This window comes from Miscanthus floridulus, chromosome 10, assembly GCF_019320115.1.
Source record: "Miscanthus floridulus cultivar M001 chromosome 10, ASM1932011v1, whole genome shotgun sequence".
Lineage (NCBI taxonomy): Eukaryota > Viridiplantae > Streptophyta > Magnoliopsida > Poales > Poaceae > Miscanthus > Miscanthus floridulus.
The window spans coordinates 37,143,855-37,153,778 of record NC_089589.1 but is presented as its reverse complement, the minus strand read 5'-3'; the positions used below and the strand labels follow the sequence as shown (position 1 = coordinate 37,153,778).

General features: G+C 46.3%; 3 non-coding genes across 3 annotated transcripts; all 3 read right to left on the bottom strand.

Annotated features, from left to right (window-relative positions):
* Nucleotides 1-9,221: 9,221 nt before the first annotated feature.
* LOC136490488 (small nucleolar RNA Z267) lies at nucleotides 9,222-9,295 on the bottom strand. Its single transcript, XR_010767766.1, has one exon. It is a non-coding gene; the product is annotated as a small nucleolar RNA Z267 (small nucleolar RNA).
* A 103-nt stretch (nucleotides 9,296-9,398) lies between these two features.
* Nucleotides 9,399-9,476, bottom strand: LOC136490510 (small nucleolar RNA snoR122). The gene has a single exon (XR_010767789.1). It is a non-coding gene; the product is annotated as a small nucleolar RNA snoR122 (small nucleolar RNA).
* Nucleotides 9,477-9,548: 72 nt separating this feature from the next.
* On the bottom strand, nucleotides 9,549-9,638 carry LOC136490489 (small nucleolar RNA R44/J54/Z268 family). Its single transcript, XR_010767767.1, has one exon. It is a non-coding gene; the product is annotated as a small nucleolar RNA R44/J54/Z268 family (small nucleolar RNA).
* Between the last annotated feature and the right edge of the window lie 286 nt (nucleotides 9,639-9,924).

Below are 9,924 nucleotides of genomic sequence, written 5' to 3'. Positions count from 1 at the left end.
TAGTTGTTCTTTTTATTTGTTGAAATTGCTATATCTGGATCTATGGACAGGGAGGGATCTCTATTCTGTACATATGCATAGGTCTAGGTGTCGATTCCTAGAACAATATATAGTAGACATTTTTAACTGGTTGTCCCTCAGGGGTGGACGCCGCGCGACATCGTCAGCAAGTCCGTCTGGGCAATCCTCACCTCGTCGTCGTCATCTTTACTTGGTTTTAATTCAAGGTGTCATCTTTGCTTTAGTCCCTCTGCTGTTCAGTCATGATTGAAGTTCCTTCGTTTGTCTAATCTCTTGCGTGCCTTCATCATCTGTTGGGATCTTTGTGTTGTCCTTGTCTCTATTCCAACACATCAGTTCTTGGAGCATGGCCATAAGTATAGGGTGTAGGGGACCGTGACGCCTAAGAGGGGGGGGTGAATTAGGCGACTTAAAATTCTACTTCTAAACTAGGGCCTCTTTTTCTAACTTTAGCAAAACCTATGCAAAAGATAGACTATCTAAATGTGCAACTACGGTTTTGCTAATGTGTTGCTATCTCTACCGCAAAGGCAGTAATACAATCAATGTAAATGCGGAAGCTAAGAGCAAGGTAGAGATATGCAAACTCCCGTCGACGACTCCGGTATTTTTACCGAAGTATCGAGAAGCACGCAAGCTTTCCCCTAGTCCTCGTTGGAGCCCCTAGCAAGGAATCCCTCGCAAGGGCCAAGCTCCCGGTCGGGTAACTCCGTGGATAGCCTCGAGCCTTCCCCATGCGTAAGTGGGTCTCCGACGTGCCTTCCGGCAAGCCTCTCCTAGATGCTCGCCGCCGTCTTCACTATCAAGCTTCCAGCAGAAACGGCGCGGGTCTTGTTCCCTCTGGTACACGGTGGCGGCCACACCACAAACACGGTTGGTGTGATCTCGCAGGACTACAAGCCCCTCCGATGTACAACAATGGTACGCGTAAGCACTGAGTGGTAAGAGGTATGCAAACCTCACTAAACACTAGGCCTAAACCTAGAGCAGGTGCATAAGCGGTGGTCTCATCAACCTAAGCACTTTGCAAAGCACCTACGCTAATCACCTAATGAATCACTAAGCACTATGCAAGTGGAGATCACTAAAATGGTGTATCAACACCCTTGATATGTTTCCTCAGCTCCACACACTTCAAATGGCTAGTTGGGGGTTGTATTTATAAGCCCCACTGAGAAAGTAGCCGTTGGGGAAGAAATCCCGCTTTTCTGCTACTGATCGGACTCGTCCGATCGTCCCGACCGTTAGAGCCACGATCAACTGATCGGACGCTGCCAGCGTCCGGTCACATACCACCGGAAGCGTCCGGTCGCAATTTCACCGCTCTGAAACCTCTTTGTACTCGACCGGACTCTGTTGTCCCACGTCCGGTCGATTTGCTTGTTCAACGTCCGGTCGCTGCTGCTGCCGAGCCTCTTGATCGGGGCGTCCGGTCACTGTGCTACCAGCGTCCGGTTCAGCGTCCGGTCACCTCTATGAGCTCATTTCTTCATGATCTTGCATCTGGCTTGGTTCCTATCTTTGTGCTTAGACTTTGCTTGATATCTTGGGTCTTCTCTTGTGCTTCTTAGGTCTTGCTTATGGTGTTGATCATCGGATCATCACGTAGTCTTCGTCCAAGTCACGTCTTGCACCCTATTGAACTACAAAACAATCACTTGCAAATTCATTAGTCCAATTTGGTTGTGTTGGTCATCAAACACCAAAATCCAAAGTAAATGGGCCTAGGGTCCATTTTCCATACAATCTCCTCCTTTTGGTGATTGATGACAACACGACCAAAGCAAGCAAATAATAAAAATTTGCAATTTAAAAGCTATCTACTTGCTAGGATGCAATGCAAGGGGCAAGGTTATATGATGCTAAAAGATACTACTTGTAAGACTAAAAGATACCACATAAAAACTTATCTTGCCCTTGCAAATGTCTCCGTGTGGTATTATGGATTTAAGCCTTACTTCCTACAAATTTTCCTCATTACATAGGCAATCCATAATCCCCTATTGTCGGTGTTTCGGACCGGGGGGTCCTCAACCAACTAGTGAATTTGTGCTGCGTGTTCCCAATCCTGGATGGTGATGCAAAGAGACACAAGGATTATACTGGTTCAGGCAATTGGTGCCCTACGTCCAGTCTGAGAGATCGATCTTGTATTCCTTGCACCGAAGTGCTTGTAGTAGGGGGTTACAAGCATGGTGAGAGAGGAAGCTAGTCCCAGGTCTCGGCGGGAAGTGATGTGGGCTGCTTAAGACGTTCCTCTCAGGTGGCCGGGACTTGTGCGTGTTACAGGGTGTTGTTCTTCGTGAGTGCCTCCCTCCTTAGAAATGGTCTAAGTCCTTTCCTTTTATAGTTGAAGGGAGGACAAGGATAGTACATGTGCTAACTATACGGCGTCGTGCGAACGGAGATGGCGTGTCCGAGCCCTGTAGCCTATTCCTGTAGCGGCGTGGTCGTCGGAGTGGTCTGTTCTTGAAGTGCTGGGGCGACGTGCTGGTCACATCCGATCCTGTGCGTCATGGAAGCTCCAGGGCTGCCTCGAAGCGGGTGCAGTGGTCAGCGTGCGGTCGCCGTGGGTTGACTGCGCGCGAGGCCGAGGCTTGGTTGGCGCCGAGGCCGAACCGTGGTGGGGGTCTCGGTAGACGTGAATCTCGAGATGGCCGAGGCCCTGACGTAGGGTGCCGAGGCTCGGAGGGAGCGGTCGTTCTGGTGCGCTGATTCAGAGGTGATGATGACCCGGGCCTGACCTCCCATGCCGCGCTGTCTTCGGGGCAGGGATCGCGGGGCACAGTGTAGTGCGGGCACTGATCGTGGGCACAGCGCCAGAATACAGTGGCCGGTAATCCCCGTCGTGCCCTGTCTCAGCCGGTATGGTGTTGATGTGACTTCCCGTCGCGTCGGCCACTCCGTAGTGTTGAGCCGTCGTCCAGCTGAGATTGCGGGAGTGGTTGACGCATTAATAAGACGTGACACGCTGTCGGGAAGACTGGTCGAGGCGGGAGCGACGGGTTGTTGACAAGCCAGCCTCGAGCGATGCGGAGAATAGCTGTCTCATTCGAGGCTGTACGCCCGGGGCCTCGGGCGAGACGGAGATTGGGCTCCTTGCCGAGGCCTCTCGCGAGAGGCCTCGCGCGAGGCGGAGATTTCGTCTGGGCGTCGAGACCTCCCATGCGAGGCCTCAGGCGAGGTGGAGAGCCGGCAGGCTCGGACGGGGCTGGTGATGAACCCATGGCTTACCTTCTGGCTTCGTTGTTGATGGGATTTAAGTGACTCTTTTGGTATACGCTCGGGGTACCCCGTTCTACGGTACCCGACACCTATCCTCCCTTTCTCGGACCATTGCCACTTGTAGATATGACTTGTAGACCATTACCACTTGTAAATTATTATAATCTAGCTTTTGGTCCTACAAATTAATGCTTGCTTTTGGTCCTCCAAATTCTCCACCTTTGGAATCAAACACCGAAAAGGAAGACATTAGTAGCACAAGGGAGGGTCAAACTTTGTGATCCTTTGTATGTAGAGTGGAATAGGTCACAAAATTTGACTCTCACATTATATAAACTAAGCTCCCCCTAAATATATGCATACATATGGTAGAAGGCAAAGCATATGCATAGTTGGCAAGTTATTGCTTAAGAGAATTTAATCTATATAATGCATGGAGAAAGCATATAAATATCAAAATGAAATCAACATGATGATATCGGTTTAGAAGTACCACATGTGGAAACCAATTTGATTTCTACCACTTGCAATAGGTGGTGGATATTTGAAGTATGATGCTTAACTCCGGGGACTCTATTTTTCTTACAATGAGACTACTACACAATGATAAGCTTGAAAAGGTGTTAGTCTCAAAGCATCCAACTTGTAGAGTAACATCCCCTAAATTTGTGCACACAAGTATGGATTACTTGTAGAAAACATGCACATTGATTTTAGAATAAAAAATACCACTTGAAAGATGACATCCCATGAATCTGAGAGTCATTTTCGAAGGTGATATTCAGGAGAAATTATCTACAATTTGGACTTTGGCACATATTAGATGAACAATCGAAAGACAAGCTATGTGTTGTGCTCCTAAACAATTCTAAACCATGTAGTATTGCTCCAAGGAATAAGAATGAAACCGAGCAAGCCTACCATAAGATATACCTAGTGTATGTATGACAAAAGATATAAGCATGCAAATACAAACCTAGGCATGAAGAGTAACTAGATGCTTAAAGATACCACTTGTAGGAGATTAAATCTAGTAACACTTGAAGAAAATTGAATCTAGTTACCTAACATGGGAAGGGGAATTTGGGTCCATAATATTCACTAACCCACTTGGCAATGATCTTTTCCATCATGATGCACCCCATGAAATGCACCCATACTTTTGCCAAGTCTCCAAATTCCCCAAAGTCCATCGGACTTCTCACTTCCCTTTCGGGATCCAAACCTTCTTGGTGCTCTTCATGTTGGAAATAATTTCCTTTGGCACCCAAAAGCGTTTGACCCCATTGTTGACTTGCTTGTTCACCTTGATGGCCACCACCTTGTCATTTTTCTTCTTCTTTAACAAGTATGGTGTGGAGGCCTTCTTGTCCACCTTGTTGGTGTAGGTGTTGGAGAGCTTGCTTGTTTGCTTTTTCTCTTTCTTCTTTGCTCCTCCCCCATTCTTCACCTTGCACTCATAGGACTTGTGACCTTCCTTGTGGCACACGTAGCAAACCATGGTTTGTCCTTCATCAAGCTTCTTTACTTCCTTGATGGTGTTATCTTGATGAAGTTGGACTTGCTTCACCTTGCCTTTCACTTGAGTCAAGTCCATGGTGAGGCGAGCTACTTCTTGCTTGAGTTGCTCATTCTCCTTTGCAACCTCTTGTGTGCATGTATCTACAACAACTTTCTCAACACAAACTTGATTGCACAAAGATGAGTCTAAACATAAATCATTAAAATAAGTAGAGGCATCCTTTTTAGACATGTTAAAGATAGAACTTTTCTTTTTAGATGCCTTGGTGGGGGTTGTACTAATAGCTTCAAGATTAGCAACTTTATTAGTTAGCTCATCACAATGTTTGCACATGGTTTCTATTTTAGCAAGCAAACTTTTATAAGCATCTTGTGAGCTAGCTAACTTTTCTTTTAATTTTTCATTTTTCTTTACAAGTTGCTCATCATTGATTGTGCATGCATTTGTTGTTGCACTAGCCACAAGTTGCTCAATTTTAGTAGATAGTTCAACACTGAGATTAGCAAAGTTCTCATATTGTTCAAGCAAAGTTTTGTATGCTTCTTGTGAACTATCTAGCTTTTCTTTTAATTTTTTGAGCTTCTTTTGTTGACTAGTGCAAACTTTAGCATAATTAAGATTTTGTTGCACAATTTTATCATAAGAAGGCATTTCATCATCACTATCACTCTTACTAGAGGATGAGCTTACGTTACCTCGTGGCATAAAGCACATACGAGAAGAGCTTGATGATGCGTGCTTGCGCCCTCGCCTCTTGTGATGGTGTTCTTCTTCACTTGAAGAATCATCCCATAACCTTATTGATGTGAGGGCTTGGTTCTTGCATGCCTTCTTCTTTGTCTTGGGTGTGGGATTGTTTGGACAAACTTCCACAAAAGTGCCCCAACTCGCCGCATCCATAGCATCCTCTCTTTCTTTGTTCATTTCTTTGATAGGTGAAAATAAGATCTTGGATTTGGATGGGCACACCCTTGACATTGAGCCTTTGGATCATCTTCTCCACCTTGTTGATTTGTTTGATTGATTCTTCATCAAGGTCGAAGGTGGAGGAGGAAGATTGATCATCTTCACTTGAATTTTTATCATAATCATCATCGTCCTCATCTTCTTCTTCATCTTCACTTGAGGAACATGAGCTTGAGCTTGTCTCAACTTGCTTGCCCTTCATCTTCTTTTTTTCGCTACATGCGAGAGCTTTGCCTTTGCTTGATGAAGAGGCTTCGTCTTGACCCATCTTACGTGACATTTCAAATGCCACTATCTTGCCAATGACTATGCCTGGGGTCATGGTGCTCAAGTTCTCCATGTTGTGAAGGATGGTGATGATGCTTGTATATTTCTTTTGTGGTAGCATAGAGATGATCTTCCTCATGATGTCCACATTATCTAGCTTTGTTAATCCTATTGAATGAAGCTCATTGATAATTAGATTCAAACGAGAATACATATCATGAACAAGCTCATCATCATTTATTATAAAGGAATCATAATTTTGTTTAGCTAGACAATGTTTTTGCTCATGGACATTAGATGTGCCGTCATGGAGCTCTTGAAGTTTTAACCAAATTTCATGTGCCGTATTTAAAGTGAACACTTGGTTAAACACATCCATACTAAAAGATTCAAACAAGCAATTCTTAGCTCTAGCATTGAAATGCATATCCTTTTCTTTACTCTTTGTGGGTTTATCGGGATTCTTAATAGGTTTCATCCCATCACGAGTGACTCTCCAAACACCCAAATCAACCGCTTCAAGGTGGCAAGCCATTCTAGCTTTATAATAGGGGAAGTTAGTGCAATCAAAGTGCGGAGGCCTAGTGGTATCCATCCCAATCACTCTAAATAGCGTCGGCTCAACGGCGGTTAAGCCAAAAGTCCAAATTGAGCCAACCGGCTCTGATACCACTTGTAGGGGACCGTGACGCCTAAGAGGGGGGGGGTGAATTAGGCGACTTAAAATTGTACTTCTAAACTATGGCATCTTTTTCTAACCTTAGCAAAACCTATGCAAAAGATAGACTATCGAAATGTGCAACTACGGTTTTGCTAATGTGTTGATATCTCTACCGCAAAGGCAGTAATACAATCAATGTAAATGCGGAAGCTAAAGAGTAAGGAAGAGATATGCAAACTCCCGTCGACGACTCCGGTATTTTTACCGATGTATCGAGAAGCACGCAAGCTTCCCCCTAGTCCTCGTTGGAGCCCCTCTCAAGGGCCAAGCTCCCGGTCGGATAACTCCGTGGATAGCCTCGGGCCTTCCCCACGCGCAAGTGGGTCTCCAACGTGCCTTCCGGCAAGCCTCTCCCGGATGCTCCCCACCGTCTTCACTATCAAGCTTCCAGCTAAAACGCCGTGGGCCTTGTTCCCTCCGGTACACAGTGGCGGCCACACCACAAACGCGGTTGGTGTGATCTCGCAAGACTATAAGCCCCTCCAATGTATAACAATGGTACGCGCAAGCACCGAGTGATAAGAGGTATGCAAATCTCACTAAACACTAGGCCTAAACCTAGAGCAAACTCATAAGCGGTGGTCTAATCAACCTAAGCACTTCGCAAAGCACCTATGCTAATCACCTAATGAATCACTAAGCACTATGCAAGTGGAGATCACTAAAATGGTGTATCAACACTCTTGATATGTTTCCTTAGCTCCACACACTTCAAATGGCCGCTTGGGGGTTGTATTTCTAAGCCCCACTGAGAAAGTAGCTGTTGGGGATGAAATCCCGCTTTTTTGCTACTGACCGGATGCTCAGGTCGTCCTCATCGGACGTGTCCTATCGTCCCGACCGTTAGAGCCACGATCAATTGATCAGATGTTGCTAGCGGGCGGTCACATGCTACCGGACGCGCCCGGTCGCAATTTCGCCGCTCTGGAACCTCTTTGTACTCCACCGGACTCTGCTGTCCTATGTTCGGTCAATTTGCTTGTTCAACGTCTGGTCGCTGCTGCTGCCGAGTCTCTTGATCTGGGTGTTCGGTCACTGTGCTACCAGCGTCTGATCATCTCTGTAAGCTCGTTTCTTCGTGATCTTGCGTCCGGCTTGGTTCCTATCTTCGTGCTTGGAGTTTGCTTGATATCTTGGGTCTTCTCTTGTGCTTCTAAGGTCTTGCTTATGGTGTTGATCATCGGATCATCACGTCGCCTTCGTCCAAGTTACGTCTTGCACCCTATTGAACTACAAAACAATCACTTACAAATTTATTAGTCCAATTTGGTTGTGTTGGTCATCAAACACCAAAATTCAAAGTAAATGGGCCTAGGGTCCATTTTCCTTACATAGGGGATTTTGAGGACACAACAATGTTGGGTGAATCAAGTAATGTGAGTGTCTTATAATCCCTTCAAGTACTTATTAGCCCTCTAATTATTTTGACACTGCTTTGGAGAAAGGGTTTGTTTTTTACCAGATCGATGCAGCCAAACAATGCAACCAAAAAGGAGGGAATGACAGTGGAATTTTCTGCTGGTAAATGACTGATGATGGCTTCTGAATTGACTGCAACTATATGATGTGTAGTTAGGCATACCTGCAAAAGTGACTGAAAATTCACTCTTCTTGTTCGTGAGGGTCTTCTGATCTTTTGATTGATTGAAAATGCTTTCCTGTATTGCAGGTTTGTTTTTAATATATTTGAAAGGTGGTTCTTTACTGTGTGACAGAAGTCATGCCTATCCATGACTAAGCAAACATCTAGCAATTTCATTGGAGGGAAAGGCTCCTAGGCAGCTAGCCACCAATGTTTGTAATAATTTGATCTTTCTTTTGCAATTTGTTTTTGTTACTGCCTGCTATTGAGAAAGCACAATGCAAGTTATTTGCCAATATGTCAATACCATTTAAGAAGTAAGAAAATTTTATTTTTGTTACCAAGGATTCACTACTACACAAACTTTACTGGAGGCGGGCGTTTTCGGTTTCCCGCGGCGGGCAAAGCCGTCCGCCGCGGCCTAGATGCCACGGTAAATCGTGGCTTAACCGCGGCGGGCGGCTTTGCCCGCCGCGGTTAACCGATTTACCGCGGCGGACGGTGTAACGTGCCCGCCGCGGTAAATATACTTTTACCACGGCGGTCACGTTACACCGCCCGCCGCGGTAAATTATTTAAAAAAACAAAAAAAAACCCAGGAGCCCGTCGGTGAGCCCATTCTCGAGCCCACCGATGAGCCCGTTCCTAGCCCAATACCAGCGCCACCGCACCTCGCTGGATCCGCCGCCGGGGTCTCCTCCTCGCCGTATCCGCCGCCGAAGAGGTCATCCTCGCCGGATCCGCGGCCAGGGAGGACGACCTCGCCGGATCTACGGCCAGGGAGCGCAGATCGGCCGGATCCACGGCCGTGGACGAAGAGGAGGCCGGACCCGCGTCGTGGACGACGAGGGCATGACACGAAGAAAAGATCGTCGAGATTATTGAACTGATAGGATGCAACAACGATTATTGAACTGCAAATGCCTCAGATTTAAGTTTATTTCACAGCGAAAACACTACAAAGTATATTTAACACCATCATAGGCAATTTGCTCGAGATAACTTATCAGACCAAAGGAAAACAGAACCAGAAAGAGAAAAAAACAAACAAATTAATCAAATTCAAAAGAAAACAGATTGCAGATCTAAAAGTCTGCCTCAGTGGTAGTGACAATTTGTAGATCGTCATGGAACAATCCGATAATACGTGCATTTGTTATGCATCATCGGCAGCCAATTACCAGGAAGAAGAAACAGATCTCGGAAGAAATACAGAGAAACGAGATTTGGTTTTGGGGAAGCCAAAAGCATCAGAGAGATTCCCATTGAAGACTTAGTCTATCACGCCCAGAAAAGGGTTCTGATGTCCCTGTCTTGTTCTCATCACCTGCTCCCATCTAATCCCAATCCAAATCGCCAAGAAAAACGATCAAAACAGTAACCAAAGATCCGGAGAAAAATCGGAAGAACATGCTGAAGCAACACGGCACAGCACGGATCGGAGCCGCTACCCGCAGGCCGAATCGAATCGAACGAGGCATGGGGAGGTGGCTGCGGGGGATGGGGTGGAGGAGCAGTGAGATAGTGGAGGGGATGGGGAGGGGGAGTGAGAGAAGAGGGAGGGGCGCTGCCCTGCTTGCCGGCTATGGAGAGGGAGAGGGAGAGGAGGGGCAGCGCCGC